We start from the raw sequence: 17,683 nt of genomic DNA on the forward strand, positions 1-17,683 counted from the left end.
CATTTCATTCAAAAAGATACCTGAACATTAGCATGACGCAATCGGTCACAAGACACACAAGAGCCAATGGCATTTCACAACCAAAGCTGATGTAACACTGTTTCTGGCTGCATTTTTTTGAATTTGCGCACAGACTGCAACACACAGGATGAGCTTTACGGTAGATGGAGACAATGATCACATTTATTCCTATATATATATATATATATATATATTTTTTTTTTTTTTTTTTTTTTTTTTTTTTTTTTAATGAATTAATTCTGTAGTTGTATCTACCTGTTATATATTGTGACTGTTTTCAATGAAAAATCACAGCCCAATATATATGCAATAATGGCAAAATAATTACCCAATATATAATTTGATCATGACAATAAAATTCCCAGTGCTTTTCACGTTAGCATGTTGAAGCCATGGGTTACTTATTTAAAGCAATGGAGGACCCTAATGACGCTACACTGTAAAAAATAAAAAACACAATTTGTTGAGTCAGCTTAAAATAATCTGTTACCCTGCTGCCTTAAAATTTTAAGTTCAGTCAACTAAAATAAGTTTATTCAACTTAAAATGTTAAGTTGTACTAAGTAACAGCTTAGATATTTGTGTTTGTTAAACTTAACAGATAGGTAAGTAACCCAGCTGCCTTAAAATTTTAGGTTGATTCAACTCAAATATCTAAGTTGGCTGAACTTAAAATTTTAAGGCAGCCAGGTTACAAATTATTTTAAGTTGACTCAACAAATTGTTTTTTACAGTGTAAATGGGTACTCTGTGTGTCAAAAAGTGACGCCAAAGGGTTCTGACCAAGCATGAATATGTGACAAGTTGGAGTGAGAATGTGTTGTTAAAGTCAGACCATCATTGATTCAATGATATCATTGTCCAGCTCAGTTCTGTTCTCTTCAAATAGCTTCTGTGCAATGAAGTCGACAATATTGCCAGAAATGAAGTGCCCACAACTAAGCAAGCCAAAACTCTATCGGTGACAGAAATGGAGAAAAAAAAAAAACTTGTGAGAAACCAGTTCAGTTAAACTCGGTCATGAGGGCGGTTCTCCTCTGGCCAGACGAAACCAGCATGCTGTGGTTTAATTCCAGGCTGCAACACAAATCAGATTGAGCAGAGGACTCGTCTGGTTCTCGTGGCCTTTGGCAAGATTTGTGCCAATGGCAGATGAGGTCTTCGCTGGGGATCTGTATCTGGGGCTCATCTAGTTGACATGCTCTCCACTGACATTCAGGTCTGTAGAGGTTGTCTCTAGGTTTGTGCTACGTTTGATACTGTCGATCATAACGTACTTCTAGAAAGACTGGAAAACTGGGTTGGGCTTTCTGGGATGGTCCTCAAATGGTTCAGGTCATACTTAGAAGGGAGAGATGAAATCTAAGTGGACATCCATGAAATGCAGAGTCCCACATAGTTCAGTTCCTGCGCCACTCTTGTTCAGCCAAATATGCTCCCACTGAGTCAAATAATGAGAAAGAACTAAGTTGCATATCACAGCAATGCAGATGACAACCAGAATTACCTAGCTTTATCATCAAATGACTACAGGTCCATTGACTCCCTCTGCCAATGCACTGATGAAATTAACAGTTGGATGTGCCAAAACTTTCTTCAGTTAAACAAGAAGAAAACTGAAGTCATTTCATTTGGAAACAAAAATGAAGTTAAAGGTAAATGCGTACATTGACTCTAGTGGTCAAACAATTAAAAATAAAGTCAAGAATCTTGGTGTGATTCTGGAGTCAGACCTTAGTTTCAGTAATCATGTAAAAGCAATAACTAAATAAGCATACTATCATCTCAAAAACATTGCAAGAATTAGATGTTTTGTTTCCAGTCAAGACTTGGAGAAACTTGTTCATGCTTTTATCACCAGCAGTGTAGATTATAGTAATGGTCTCCTCACTGGCCTTCCCAAGAAGACCATTAGACAGCTGCAGCTTGTCCAGAACGCTGCTGCCAGGATTCTGAGTAGAATCTGAGCGTATCACACCAGTCCTCAAATCCTTACACTGGCTTCCAGATATATTTAGGATTAATTTTAAAGTACTATTACTCATTTTTATATCACTAAATGGCCTTGGAAACTACATACATTGCAGATATGCTCACTAAAAAGCCTGACAGACCACTCAGATCATTCAGTTAGAAACACCAAGAGTTCACTCAAAACAAGTGGAATCCGCTTTTAGCTATTATGCCGCCCACAGTTCGAACAAGCTTCCAGAAAAGATCTGATGTGCTAAATCAGTAGCCATATTTAACTCCAGACTCAAAACACATCTGTTTAGTTGTGCATTTACTGAATGAGCACTGTGCTATGTCCGAACTGATTGCACTGTATTTTATGTATAATCATTTGTATTCTTAACTGTTTTAAAGTATTTTAAATCCATTTTTTAAATCATTTTAAAATTCCTTGTTTTTATTGTTGTGATTTTTTTAAAGATTATTTTAATTCCTTTTATAGGTAAAGCACTTTGAATTACCATTGTGTATGAAATAAACTTTGCCTTGCCTTGCCTAGGTGCCGATTTACCATTTGGAGTGGATACAGACTGGACCTCAGAATAAGGATAAAACAGACTCATATTAGTGTAGATGGCATTCTTCTTACAATGTAGCAAGTACATTTGGTGTTTTGGGAAGTGTTCCCAGTTCCAGTTGACCAAATTAATGTAGCCTAACAATCCTTTAACTGACCTGAATTATAGAAATGTGATAGTGTGTTATGTGTGTGCAAGGTTAAAGAGATAAACTGGAAAAGGTATTATCAAATGGCCAGAGTTTTAAGATTGCAGCAGACAAAGACCTTGCTCAAGTGCTGAGGAGCTAATGTCAGCATGGGAGGCAGATGCACTAACAGGGACACTAAAGACTGCAGCTTCTAGCATCAATCACTAGTGCACCTTTACCTGGACAGCTCATATCAGTTGGCCTCCATTACATACCTCTTAAACCTCATTCCCATCAGGGTCATGGCACCAATGCAACCGGTTCCACTCAGTCTGCTCCATATAAGGCTTAAACTGGCAACAGCCAGCAGTGGAGGCGGGTGCACTATCAAGAGCACTAAAGACTAGTGTGCCTCTTGAGGCCAGGGGAATGAGCTTTACCTACACAGTTTGTACCAGCTGGCCTCGGTTACATGTGCTACATAATCTTTACTTGAATCATAAAAGACGAAATCTCCAAAACCATTTGTCAGGATTACATTTAAATACGACTTAGTAAATCAGCAGTGGTATCAATCAACAGTGCAAATCATGATAAATTCATGCAGGTGCAGTTAATAATGCAGAGTAAACAAACTAAGGTTGGTACTTCCATTCCAACAGCTGTGACAGCTTCTCCAATACATTTTCCAATGGTGTCCTCCACCTTATACTGTCATTCACAAGTTAAGAAAAAGTGAATATCTTCAATTTCATTTACTTATTATTGATTCTCTTCTTTTCGTTTTTAATAAAACACAGATATGTTTAGTACAATTTGACTTTGAATTGCAATTTTCTGTTTTCCATTCTCAAAGCGTTTCTTTAAAACAAAGTGTCTCAAGACAGCAGTCACAGAAACAAGGGAAGAGACGCTCTAAATGTAGACAGAGCCTAATATGAGAGAACCTTCATTCTGACAGTGATGCTCTATGCAAAACCCTGTCATTAGAGCTCTTCAATTAGATCACTGTCTCCCTCCCATCCAAGTGTTCAGCGGTGCACTAGAGAGCATTGAAAGTTTAGGATCCGGTGGGGGGAGGATGGAGAAGTGATGTGCTGGTGAGAGGTGGGCTGGGGGGGCATTTGCAAAACATGACAGCAGCGGTTCGAGATAAGCTCCGCTGTCAGCCGGTACAGGCACCAAACCCCCCGATTTCCAGCACCCCCCCTACTGATAACAATTAGATGTAATTGGACAGTCCGGTGAAGCTGAGCAATTTGACTACAGGCGTGGGGTTCGGGCTCTCTTAAGACCGCCGCAGAGGGAGATGACAGCTGATTGGACGAAGATGGCGATTAGTTAGACACTCTGGTGAAGGGTCCACTCTCGCTTTCACATAGGAGATTTACCATCAAAAGGCTGTCACTGATTTGACTATCCTGCCACACCAACTGCACTGCAGAGCGCACTACCTTTACCTACTGCTTCCTCCTTATTTCAGAATTACCATAATACTGATTTCTAGCAGCTATTATACTATCACTTGTCTGTCTTTACCTTAGCGAAGGGTTTCTCAAACTTAACTGAAACCATTTATGACCAGAAAATGCTGTGAACTCTGCTTAAATACATAATCCTGTAGTGTTCTCTTCACACTGTTTGCATGTTACAATGTTGTGACTCATTTTTTTTGGTTTGGTACAAGACCTAGAACTCATCATTCAAGAAGTTGCTGAAATGCTGACTGAGAAATACACTTACGCTGTCATGCAAGATGCAGTCATGCTAGAATTCACCAAGGGTTGCTGTTTTGCAAGTGTCTGTCACTTCTTGCTGTTGTAGCTGATAGCATAAATATGTAAGTAAGAATTAAACAGTATTTTGAAATAAGTTATATGAAGTATATGCAATAAGTACCTGATAATTTATTCACCCCCATGCCATCCAAGATGTTCATGTCTTTCTTTCTTCAGTCGCAAAAAAATTAAGGTTTTTGAGGAAAACCCTCCAGGTTTTTTCACCATAGTGGACGTCACTGGGAGTCAGCGGATTCCCAGCCGAGGAATAAGGGTCTTATCTAGAGAAACGATCAGTCATTTTCTAAAAAAAAAAAAAATACAAATTTCTATACTCTTTAGCCACAAATGCTTGCCTTGCACTAGGTTGACTTAACGCCTGATTCTCCCGTATTTTACCATTCTATCCCACTACTATCCTGTTTAAATATTTTCCTGTATTTCTCCCGTATTTTTGATCTTTCTATAAAAAATTCCCACTGAGCGTATTTTATATGTTTGCTACATTCGCCTCCGGTAAAACTCTTATAATTTGTATGGCACAAACTTTATTATATGAAAGGAGAAGTCCACTTCCAGAACAACAATTTACAATTAATTTACTCACCCCTTTGTCATCCAAGATGTTCATGTCTTTCTTTCTTCAGCTGTAAAGAAATTATGGTTTTTGAGGAAAGCATTTCAGGATTTTTCTCCATATAATGGACTTCATTGTTGCCCCGATTTTGAACTTCCAAAACGTAGTTTTAATGCAGTTTCAAAGGGCTCTAAACGATCCAGGCTGAGGAAGAAGGGTTTTATCCAGTGAAACGATTGTTTATTTTTTTCAAAAAGTAAAAATTGGTATACTTTTTAAGCACAAAAGCTCGTGTAGCACAGGCTCTGGGTTGCGCGTCCATGATGCTACGAATTAGTAATGGGTCGTTCTTGAACAATTTGTTCATTTTGAACGAATCTTTAATGTGAATCAAGAAGAACGAGTCGTCTCGGGGAGTGATTCGTTCAGTCGCGCATGCGCAACATCCTGTTAGGTTCTGTACTTGAATTAGTTCACCTGTTTCAAGTCTTCGGGTTTTTCGAGTCGTTCGTTCATCTTATGGGGCTGTCATGTGATGAATGAACGACTCAAACCCGAAAACTTGTCAGATAAGAGGTGAGGTGAGCTAATCATAGACTAAAGACCCAGGTGAATTAATATTTTCATTTTCTTATAGCATTATAGTTTTGTCTTGTTTGTAGTGTAATCAACGATTGTGTAAGCAGTAGATGTGTTAGGGAAGTAACACGTAATATTTTAATTATATTTTGCTAAAATGAACGAAATGACTCAAAAAAAGATTTGTTCATTTTGCTGAACAGCGTTTACAAACTTAACTGCACTTTCTTAGTCTGTGCGCGTTTCTTAGTCTGTGCGCATGATTCAATAGTACGTAGCATCGTGAACGTGCATCCCAGAATCTGTGTTACACAAGCTTTTGTGCTTGAAAAGTATTAAAAAATATATATATTTTCTGAAAAAATGACCGATCGTTTCGCTAGATAAGACCCTTCTTCCTCGGCTGGGATCGTTTAGAGCCCTTTGAAGCTGCATTTAAACTACATTTTGGAAGTTCAAAATCGGGTCACCTATCAAGTCCATTATATGGAGAAAAATCCTGAAATGTTTTCCACAAAAAACATAATTTTGTCATGACTGAAGACAGAACGACATGAACATCTTGGATGACAAGGGGATGAGTAAATTACCAGGAAATTTTTATTCTGGAAGTGAACTAATCCTTTAACTGGAGACCAGCTGTCCTCCCAACTAAGCCAGCTGACCGCAAGCTAGGCCACCAGTTTAAACCACCAAATCAGCTTAGGCTGGTTTAAGATGTTTTCTTTTTTGACATGGGTTGACATGATTACATGATTTAGGCTAACTCATATGTTAGCTTAGTGTTTGAACACCACAACTGTGTCCAAAAAGCACATACACCACTAAAAACATTTGTTTTTTACAGTATGAATGTGTGTAGTATGAAAGTAATCCAGATGCACTACATTTACCATGTTGTCATAATGACCTACCAGTTTTGTTGTGTTGCTTTGCTCACATTCTTTCCTGTGGCCTCAAAAGAAAATCCCCTGCAATTACAATTCGACAAAACGGTTCAAATCTGCATATAAGAAAGCTCAAATGGCACGGTTGCATCAACAAATGCATTTTTATATCAGTTCTGCATTTGTTAAGACTATCATCTGGGGTTTGGCGTAGGGCATTTTTCTGACACGATCATTAGAGCATGAACTTTTAGTGATACTTGACGGAAATTTGAATTCTGAACCGATGCAATGTGTACCTGAAGCAACGTAATAAAAACACATCAATACGTGCCTATCAACGTAATAAAAACATAGCAGGGTTCACATATTGAACCCATGTTTTAGCGCCACTCAGTGAATATTTCTCTTTGAAAGTGACACGAAACGTGCAGTAACCCTGATTGCACACATGCATCTTGGAGACGTCTACTTGATGTTTTTAAGATGTTTATGATTTAGAATACATGTAAAACTGACATCTTATAGACATCTGTCAGATGTTTATACACAGTAGATGCTTTCCAGATCAAGTGACCTTTAACAGACATCCTGCAGACGTACATGTGCTATCTGGGAAAGTACGTAAAAACGGTGTTGCAGAAAAGTACCCAGAGGTACGTATTTTTATGAGACCGGGTTGGAATGTAGACATACTCTTCCCAAATACAGTTTCTTGCCTACTATGTGACTCTGGAAATTGCTATTTGTAGCAATAGCCAACAATACATTGTATGGGTCAAAATGATCGATTTTTCTGTTATGCCAAAAATCATTAGGATATTAAGTAAACATCATGTTGTAAATTTCCTACCGTAAATATATCAAAACTTAATTTCTGATTAGTAATATGCATTGCTATAAGAACTTCATTTGGACAACTTTAAAGGTAATTTTCTCAATATTTTTTATCAGTGGAAAGCTTATTTATTGTGCTTTCAGACTATGTATCAACCTCAATTTCAAAAACTGGTTTTGTGGTCCAGGGTGACAAAAAAATTAAGGAAGTATGTGATTTTGGATGCAGCCAAAGGGGGGAAAAAAATCATTTATTTGTTGCTTCAGATATATCATTTGATATGTAGCATATAATTTCATTAAAATACATTAATTAGCATTTTTATGAACATAAAAATGCGTACATTTGCTTAGAAATATTTAAGATGCATAAATCATCAAGCAGAAATGTTGGATGTCACATCTGGCACCAAACAGAATACACCAAACTCTTCTTTTAGAAGAATCGTTTTGGGATTCAACAGGTATTGGATTTTTAGCTGGGACAGCATAGTCTCATAAGGCTTTTCTAATAAGGATTTTTAAATTGTTTAAATCTGTATTATTCAAATTTGTGCAACCTCGTTTGTACATTTTCGTACAATTTTCTACACACCACTGACAGGTTAGAGGTGAAGTTAGGCATGAAGTATCATAATTTTATCATACATTTTTAGACAAATCACATCAAAGAAATTTATACGAAACTGAAAAACTAACAGACTGGGATTTTTTTTTTTTATAATTTTGATATTTAGGTCTTTGTGTCATTATATTAACAGTATTAAGAATAAAACAAAATGTTTAGAAGAATGAGAAACTCTCACCCACATAAGCACCACACTATAATATTAACCACTAGTCCACAACTGCAACAACCATGGGCTATTCAGCAGGGTTTCCTATTGCTATGTGGGGGGAAAAATGTTGGTGAAAAGCATAATCTTGAAAAATATTATTAGAATCCATGTATTTTTGTGTGTGTGTCATGCAGTCCAAAACTAGATACAGCCAAGGGCTCTTCAGTCAGAGTTGAGCTGCAGAGGTTTAGAGAAGAACATGTTCTTTAAGACCAGGCGCGTCTCTACAAACAAGGGCAAATGCAAGTCGCAACATTTCACTCTGACACAAATTCCCAGGCAGAGCTGTGAGACTTTCTGCTGGTTTCCAAAACAAGGCTCTGTCTGAACATCCACAGCGAGCACTCTTCATTTACACACGTCTGGTAGCATTTTATGAATAAGCTTTGGAGTTACAGCAATCGACTTATTCAGTATACATGTTTGTGAATAAACTACCCTCATAAAGTTGCCATATTAAATGCGTAGTTGAGTCAGATTAGGTTAGTTGTCTCTGTGGCGGGAGTGAAATGAATAGGTGCGGGGGGTGTTTTATTTTTCACTGTAACGACCCCTACACACACCTAAATCAGTGCTGTGGGAATGGGGCGATAATATTAGCCTAACTGCAGGGGATTAAATATAGTGATGTGACTCTGTGCTTGCCCGAGAAAAAAACGGATTTGTATTGTACTGATGACAGCTCATTAAAGCCAGTGAGAAACCTATTGAACAGTGCTCCATAACACTAAATTATATTTAATCTAATTACACTCGCCCATACAGCACTCTCTCTCTCTCTCTCTCTCTCTCTCTTCCTCTCTTAGCTGTAATCACAGGATATTTTATACAATGAGAAACTCTACGCCCATTTCTTGGCGCACAGCATAATTAAAGACGCTAATTTAACATAGAGACTTTAGAACAGCATTATACGTTCACGTTAACAAAAATAGAGCACTGTAATAAAGAGAATAATAAAATCTTCAAATAAACTAAAAGAAAAAAAGAGGAGAATACTCTTAAAGTCAGCTCGGAACAGCATTCACAACGCAATTTACTTCTGTAATGTGATGTATTGGTGTAAAGTAGGCATGTTATTAGCGACTATTTCAATAACCTTTATTACACTGATGTTAGCCAGCATTAAATTAGTTTGTTAACTATTGGCAAGGCTGTAGAAAGCTTGCCATAACATTATCTAATAGTCTGTGTGGCCCAAATGTTTTCAAAAATGAAATAAAAGAAAATATTTTTTCCAAATAACATACAATTTCTTTTGGTTGAAAATAAGCCAATTGCTTAGTTTCGGAAACAGCTTATGTGTGACCCTGGACCACAAAATATAGGGTATATCATAAGGGTCAGTTTTTCGAAATGAAGATTTATACATTATCTGACAGCTGAATAAATAAGCTTTCCATTGATTAGGATGAGACAATATTTGGCCGAGATACAACTATTAGAAAATCTGGAATCTGAGGGTGTAAAAAAATCTCCTTTAAAGTGTCCAAATGAAGTTCTTAGCAATGCATATTACTAATCAAAAATTAAGTTTTGATATACTTACAGTAGGAAATTTACTAAATATCTGCACGGAACGTGATCTTTACTTAATTTCCTAATGATATTTGGCATAAAAAATCTATTAATTTTGACCCATACAATGTGGCTATTGCTACAGCACAAATATACCCGTGCTACTTAAGATTGGTTTTGTGGTCCAGGGTCACATGTTTTCAGGCTTAATATTTTCATCACACACTATACAGTAATCTCTATATGCTTTAAATTATAGAATTATCTGTATATTTTAGAAAGGGCTCTGTTCGTAAAAGGGTTTAATTTGCCATTAAAAAAAAATGAAAACCGCCAAGGCAAACAATGAGAACATGAACGTCAATTTCAACATAAACATAAACATGAACATAAAAATGACGTGCATGGCTTGACGATATTTCCACACAAACAGCATATTCTATTCAGTAAAACTGACTGAATCCAGAAATTGAATTCAGTTCATTGATCCTGACATTTGATTTTAGTTCTGTGCAAATTGATTACCATTTGCATGTCAGTCCTCAACATGGAAATTATATTTAATGAGAAGTTTGTAGTTATTCTCAAAAATAATTTTGACATCCTATTAGATAACAAAATGTGACCCTGGACCACAAAACCTCTCATAAGGTCAGTTTTTTGAAATTGAGAGGTATACATCATCTGAAATAAATAAGCTATGGTTTGCTAGGATAGGACAATATTTGGCTGAGATGCAACTAATTAAAATCTGAAATCTGACGGTGCAAAAAAAAAAAAAAAAAATCTAAATATTGAGAAAATCGCCTTTAAAGTTGTCCAAATAAAGTTCTTAGCGATACATATTACTAATCCAAAAAGTTCTAATACATTTATGGTAGGAAATTTACAAAATATCTTCATGGAACATGATCTTTACTTAATATCCTAATGATTTTTTAAAAATAGATAATTTTGATCCATACAATGTATTGTTGGCTATTGCTACAAATATACACGTGCTACTCAAGACAGATTTTGTGGTCCAGGGTCACAAATCTGAATGCATTTCAAGCAAAACATTTGACCAAAAACATAAAAAAGACACTAAAAATACTAATTGTAAGGTTTGAAATGATAAAACAATACAGTAGATATAGTACTGTTAAAAGTGACAAATAAGTGAATTATGTTCATAGCTATGTTCATGTTCATAGACATTATAAACTACACCTGACTTCATACATCCACTAAAATCCCCAAAACACCAGCTGATTAAAAGCCATTAAGCAAAATTGTCCAGTTAGTTCTGAGAAAACCTCTAGAAGCATTAATTTGCAGATGAAACTTGCTTTGATATTTAACTAGAGCAATGCCATTCAGGCATTTTCAGTGTCTTTCATTAAACATGAAAAAACAAGAGTGGTTAGGTGAGTTTGAGAAGAACATACAACTTATCTTAACATAACTCCAGAAATCATGGCTTTCGTAATTGTATGACATGTGGAATGTACAAATGTCGTGATCACTGCTTAAGTCTGTAAATCACTGACATGTTGGCCTCTGGGCAAACGCGTGCCTGCGATACTGTACGCCACATGTTCAAGTTTCCACACGTTTAGTCAATATTTTGCCTCATGGGAAAATCTCACAAACAAGGACCTGGGTCATATCTAACCCAAAAATCCAAAGAAAAAAATATGCATGAAGAAAAATAAGCCTGTTTTTAGAATCAGTAAGTTGAATTACAGTATGACATTATTTTCTTGACAATTAGGCATATTTATACTTAATTGGCATCAACATCCATGGAACTTTTCAAATGAAGAAAAGGTTCTTAATAGTCAAAAAAGGTTCTTTAGATTTTTTAAATGTTCTTTAAAATGTTTCTTCTAAGAACTGTTCACTGAAAGGTTCTTTGAGGAACCAAAAATGGTTCTTCTGTGGCATCACTGCAAAAACCTTTTTGGAACTTTTATTTTTAAACTGTTACAGTATAACAATGACAAATATGTCACAATTTTATATTTAAACTTAAATGTGTATATACAATTAAATAATATAGATATTTTCCTTCACTTTCTTAACAGAAAATTGTGTTGAAAACACTTACCGATGTCGAAAAAAAAGTTTTATTTTGTTATATACCCCAAAACATGTTCTTGACAGGTTTTGTGACATTCCTCCTCATGTAGCTGTACGGCCGAAAACACAAAACATATTCGGCTCTGATATATTCCGCGCGTACGTGAGAGCACAGCATTTAAAAATGGCAGCGCGTCTCGCTGCTATAGTTTGTATATCTGCCAAACTGGTACAAATGAACTTTTTTATTTATTTTAGCCTTAACTGAGGCTTGAGTGTGTTTGTCATTAGTCTCACGGCGTGAGCTGGTCTAGAGGCACAGATGGGACATGAATTCAAAATTTATGATCTGTGTGTAGTACCCTCCTTCAACGCGCTTATCTACAGGAAATGCTACAAGCACTTTTGTTGTTATTTCTGACAGAGTCAAACCGAGCAGTTGCCCGTGTCACCAGGGGGTTGAGCGCTACCAAAAAACACGGCTCTAATGAAGCACCTTTCTGCATGGCTGTTCGTATGCGCATCTGTGTGTGTGTGTGTGTACTGAAGACCAGAAGTAAAGCGAAGTTTGCCTTCCTCACACACAGCTACTCCCCAGGTGCGTCTGCCGAAGTCCCCCAGCCCCGTGTCATTTCCTGCGTGTGCATGTGTGTTCAGGAGACACTCGCTACTAGACGCTCCTTGATGTTCCCTCCCAGTCAATAAATTAAACTTCGGCCCTTATTTTGCGCGGTGTTCCCACCGCCGGCGAGCGGTGTGGAGACCTGTTACAACACCTCAGCCCTGCGTTTTTAACTTTAATAATCTCCAGCTGTCAGGGACAACCTTCCCTGCCACTTCTGGTTAAAACTTGTCTCCTAGGCATGAAATAATTAAAGGTGCCAGGTAGAAACCGAAGCACAGCAGCGGGTAGAGGTGAGCTGAGACAGAGTCAGGGACTTTATTAGATAAATAGCCCTTGAAATGGAAAGTGTGAACAAAGATAGAAGTGCGATTTTCCAGGGCCCGCACCCTGTCCTTCTCACTGAGGGTCCCTAGGTAGTGCTAAAGGGGACAGATTGGAAGACCTTGTCTGTCAATTGCTCTGACAAGGGGAAAATATCCAGCACCTACTTCCTCAAATGCGACCCACGCTGGATTTTTGGATGAGGCTTTCGGAAAAACTAGTAGTGCATTGCACCATTTTTGTCTTTTAATTGTTTGGTGTTCGGACAAAGACATTGGAAAAGTCAGGAGAGGGATTTATGTCTCCGCATTTGACAAGTTAAGATAACTGTGTGTTTTAATATTAAAATCAACAGGCAAAAGGTGCTGATGGCCACTTTAGGGTGTTTAAGGTTATTAGTCATTTGCATTGCTTTTATTCAATCTGAATTACAATACACAGGAGTGACTCGCCTCTAGCAATCTGAGGTTAAATGTCTTGCTCAAGGGGACGATGCTAGGAACTGAATTTGAATCTACAGTCTTTTAGTTAGGCTGACTCGATGGGTAGTGCAGTTGCCACACAGTTAGAAGGTTCCTGGTTCAAGTCTTGGTTGAGTTTGGAGGCCTTTCTGCATTGAGTTTGCATGTTTCCTACTTGTTGGTTTGGGTTTCTTCCATGTGTTCTGGTTTCCCAACATGCTGGACAGGTAAATTGGAAACAAGTGAAGAATCTCAAATCATTGCACCAGTATATGGCCTGTTGAAAGACTGACTGCAATGCATCAAGGTAAGTCACATTACTTGCATTTAAAATAAAGTGATAAGAGATAAGAAAGGTGCTTTAAAAGGTTCTTTAGAGAGATCCCATTTTTGGTTCCACAAAGAACCATTCAGTCAAAGGTTCTTTAAAGAACCATCTCTTTCTTAGCTTTTTATAATCTGAAGAACCTTCTCTAGCCACAAAGAACCTTTTGTGAAACAGAAAGGTTCTTCAGGTGTTAATGGTTCTTTATGGAACCATTTAAACAAAAAGGTTCTTATATGGCATTGTGAACCACCTTTATTTTTAAGAGTGTATTTTTGCCACATGTAGGGCCAGTTTTACTAAACAGGGCAAATAAACACGAGAGCGCAATTCCAAAACAGCACCGATGGGAGGGGAAATTTCTGCAGGTGATTTACTAGCAATGCACAAATTGAAGAACACAGATGCAAAATCTAATTTACATATCGACCAACACAATACCAAGCACAGCGCAAGTTAGCATAGTCACAAATAAAAAATAAAGAAGCCACAGCACGCTTTAAAAAATGAAGGTTTGCTACAAGTTTTGATAGGCTTAGTATTGCGTGACTCCTAGTTGAGGGTTCCAAGTCGTTTTTTTCCTGAAGCAAATTAAAAATAACATGGCTTGGCAAACAATTTGTTTGAATAATGGCCATGTTCACACAGCAGCAGAATACGGTTTTCAATACCGTAAGTCTCCACCAGAGCCACTTCCTCCCGTCAGTTTTGCAGGCTTCACGCAGCTCAAACGCTCCTCTCTCCACTCAAATTTAAATGCTGCTGTTGGTTAATGATGATTTGATGGATGATCTTGCGGCTAGATTGCACTTACGTTGTGTCAGAAACTGGTAAATTTTAAGTTTTACGAACGTCTCCATCTTTGATATTGCTTTGGTCTCTGTTGGTATGGTTACTTGTAAGGAATACGGGTTTGACTCATGTGGTACGTTCATACAGACAGTATTTGAAAAGGTGACTGTAAGCTGCTGTGTGAACAGGACATTTCGAGACTCACACCTGTAAACGTGGTTGTCAGTCCCAAAAACTGACAGTATGAACGTGGCCAGTGTGTTCTTCTGGCATTCCAAATAAATTAATACATGCGGAAAAAATCCTTTCCTTCTAACAAACACTGTAAAAAAAACCTGTAAAATTTACGGGAAAAAGAAATGGCAGCTTACCGTAAAAAACACGGGAGCAACGTTTTTTGTTTTACGGTTTTAACTTAAATTTACTTTTAAATACCGTAATTTTCTTAACTGATGTAATGTTAACCAACATACTGAAGTACCGAAACCTGTTTTGTACCTTTGTAATACACTGATAACCACCAAAAGCAGGTGGTGATGACAAAGTCATGAACCAAAGCCCATCACAAACAGCTTTTAAATACTAACATATATATAGAAGATGCACACACTGTAAAATCTAATTAGTTGGGTTTACTTAAAAAAAGCATGCAAACCGATTGCCTTAAAAAAACTAAGTAAAGTGAAATAGGAATAGTATGTTGTAGTGACAAATGCTTAGTTAGTGTAGTTTACTTACACAGGAGCTCTAGTAACTTAAAAAGAACTGTAGGGGGTACTTAATCATTTACTTAAGGCTTACACATGACTTAGTATAGCTACTCACTGACTCCCAGAGTGCATTGCGGCATGAATAAATTATGCAATTGGTTTCTTTTACTGTTGTTGTTTTTATTTGCTAATTTTATTTACTGACTTATGTCAGTAGTAACACAACAAAAAGAGAAAATAAAATAATGCAATGGTTATTGTCACAATTAATAAAAATAAATAAAATTTAACTGTCACCATTGTTGTGATTCACGTGCTGAATGTTGAAGTTTGTGACTTGAGTACGTCACCACAAATATTAAAGGACTGTCTCAACCCAATAAAGTTTCTCAAGGTGTTTATGAAGAACAATAAAACTGCAAAAGATCATTAATAAACACAAAAAATACATTAGCTAAAGATTATCAATAAAAATTAAAAGATTTCTCTAATGTAAATATCAGAATTAGAAGGTTGCTTCTAAAAGCAATCTACTTATTACTTTTCTTCCCTTGAAATCAAAAATTATGACTTCATGTCGCATTGCTGCAACAATAGGAAGAAGATTATAACAAGAAAAGCAAAGCTCCAAGTGCCCAACCAAATGGAACATTAATCACTATAATGGTAAGTAAAATAATAATAATAATAATAACAAATAAATAAATAAAATAAGACACACAAACAACATTTTACGAAAATCAACATCAATTTATGAAGTCAGCTTATGTGATGTTCTCTCAAATATATAGTTGTACTGAAACAACATTCAAGATGACTTTGGGAAATGAGTGAATGTAACTAGTGAAAAATAACTGCAGATTAACAATTGCCACCTCAAAAAAATTATTTTCTTCTTCTCTTGTTATTTTGCAAATTAGCAACATATTAGTGCACTGCTGCCTCTCACTGGTTTATTAATGTCACTGGTTCCTTTGTGACTACTTGAATATTTTAAGTAAGCATCACTCAATGTAGTAAGTAAATTGTTTTACTTGCTTGAAAGTAGCTGTAACTTAATAAAACCTAGTAAGTATAACAAATAAGTAAAGATAACTAATTATATCTAAGTAAGGTAAACTATTGGATTTTACAGTGCAGTGTCATTCATGCAAACACTAAACACTATCATGGTGACACACATGAAACTGAAATAACGCAATAAACATTAATTTAACAACATTAGATGTAACATACAACTCTAATGTACAAAACCCATAAGAAAAAAACTAAGAAACATATTTATTTCAAAAAAAAAAAAAAAAAAAAATTGAAATGTAATGCAGGGAAATGTTCTTTTTTACTTTGAAAAATGGTATACTACTGTAAAATTACATCCAGTGTCCAATACAGTTTTTCACCTTATATGGTAGTGGAATTTACCGTTAACCATTTTACAGGATTTTACTATAGCTTTTTTACAGTGTTTTACCGTTAAAATTCACTGTCATTTTTTACAGTGCATGCTCTCTGTTCACTGCAGTGCCTTCTCCTACCAACAATAATTGCAGTCATTTCAAGCCCAAAATAGTTTAAGAGATGCTTTTTGTGGGTGTTAAATAATGGTGCTAATGCCAGTAATACGGTGAGTGCAAAAGTTAGTAAAATGCATTGCGTGATTTATCTGAATAAGCACCTCCCATAAATTTTACGTCCGAAGAGAAACTCCTACAAATGCATTTTCAATAAGGTCAGGCACAAAAATGACTGTATTAATGCCTTTTCAGCGCTAATTCATATTTAGTAATACCTGACAGTACAATTTTAACGGCAAAACACAGTTTGGTGTAAGCTGTTAGTAAAACTGGTCCATAGTGTGCTGAAAATGCAGTAGAAATGCATTTTTGTACAAATTCTTTCTTTTACAACAGCTTAGAACGCGGCTCAGCTAATCAGAATCAAATCAAATTTTTCATAATTCTCAAAAATAACACATTAACCCTTTCACGCGTACGATCACACCAGTGTGATCATTCTTGGCTGGTCCCTGGAGCGTACGATCACACCGGTGTGATTCGAACGTTCAGTGCGTCACGTGATCAGCTGCTGAATTCAAATCTGCTTTGGCGGTTTGGCTGGCGCGGAGCCAGATCGGTCGGACGCGCTGAGCGCTTGTCATATTATCGCAACTATTCCGTGTTTTCAACCATATAATGCTTATTTTAGGTTCCAGCCATTTACATACACATAGGTCCTAGTAAAACAATGCATTTATAGTAAGCAAAATACACGCCGATGTCTATGGCAGCGGCAATAATGATCCTTACAAATGTTATCTGACGACATGTTTTATTGATATCATATACACATTGTGTAGGTAACTATAAAGTTTACTCTGCTCTTCTCCAAGCTCACCAGAGACTTACTTTAATGTTTTTCCGGGAGGTGAGGATGAATTTGCGTTTTGTAAATCCCACAGCTTGATTCAGCGCGAACTAACATGGCGGCGCCCATCACTCGGCATGGATCAACTAACACGCTCATTATAAAAGTGTTTAAACCTCCAAATACATTTACTTGCACATATTTCAGAATCGGAATATCAGATATTTCATAATACAGTGAGCACGTTTGTGAATATTAATAATAAAAAGGGAAAAACTATATAAAAGTGATACATGTGTCATACAGCGCTATTGTGGCTGCGTT

This window comes from Labeo rohita, chromosome 25 (assembly GCF_022985175.1).
Source record: "Labeo rohita strain BAU-BD-2019 chromosome 25, IGBB_LRoh.1.0, whole genome shotgun sequence".
Lineage (NCBI taxonomy): Eukaryota > Metazoa > Chordata > Actinopteri > Cypriniformes > Cyprinidae > Labeo > Labeo rohita.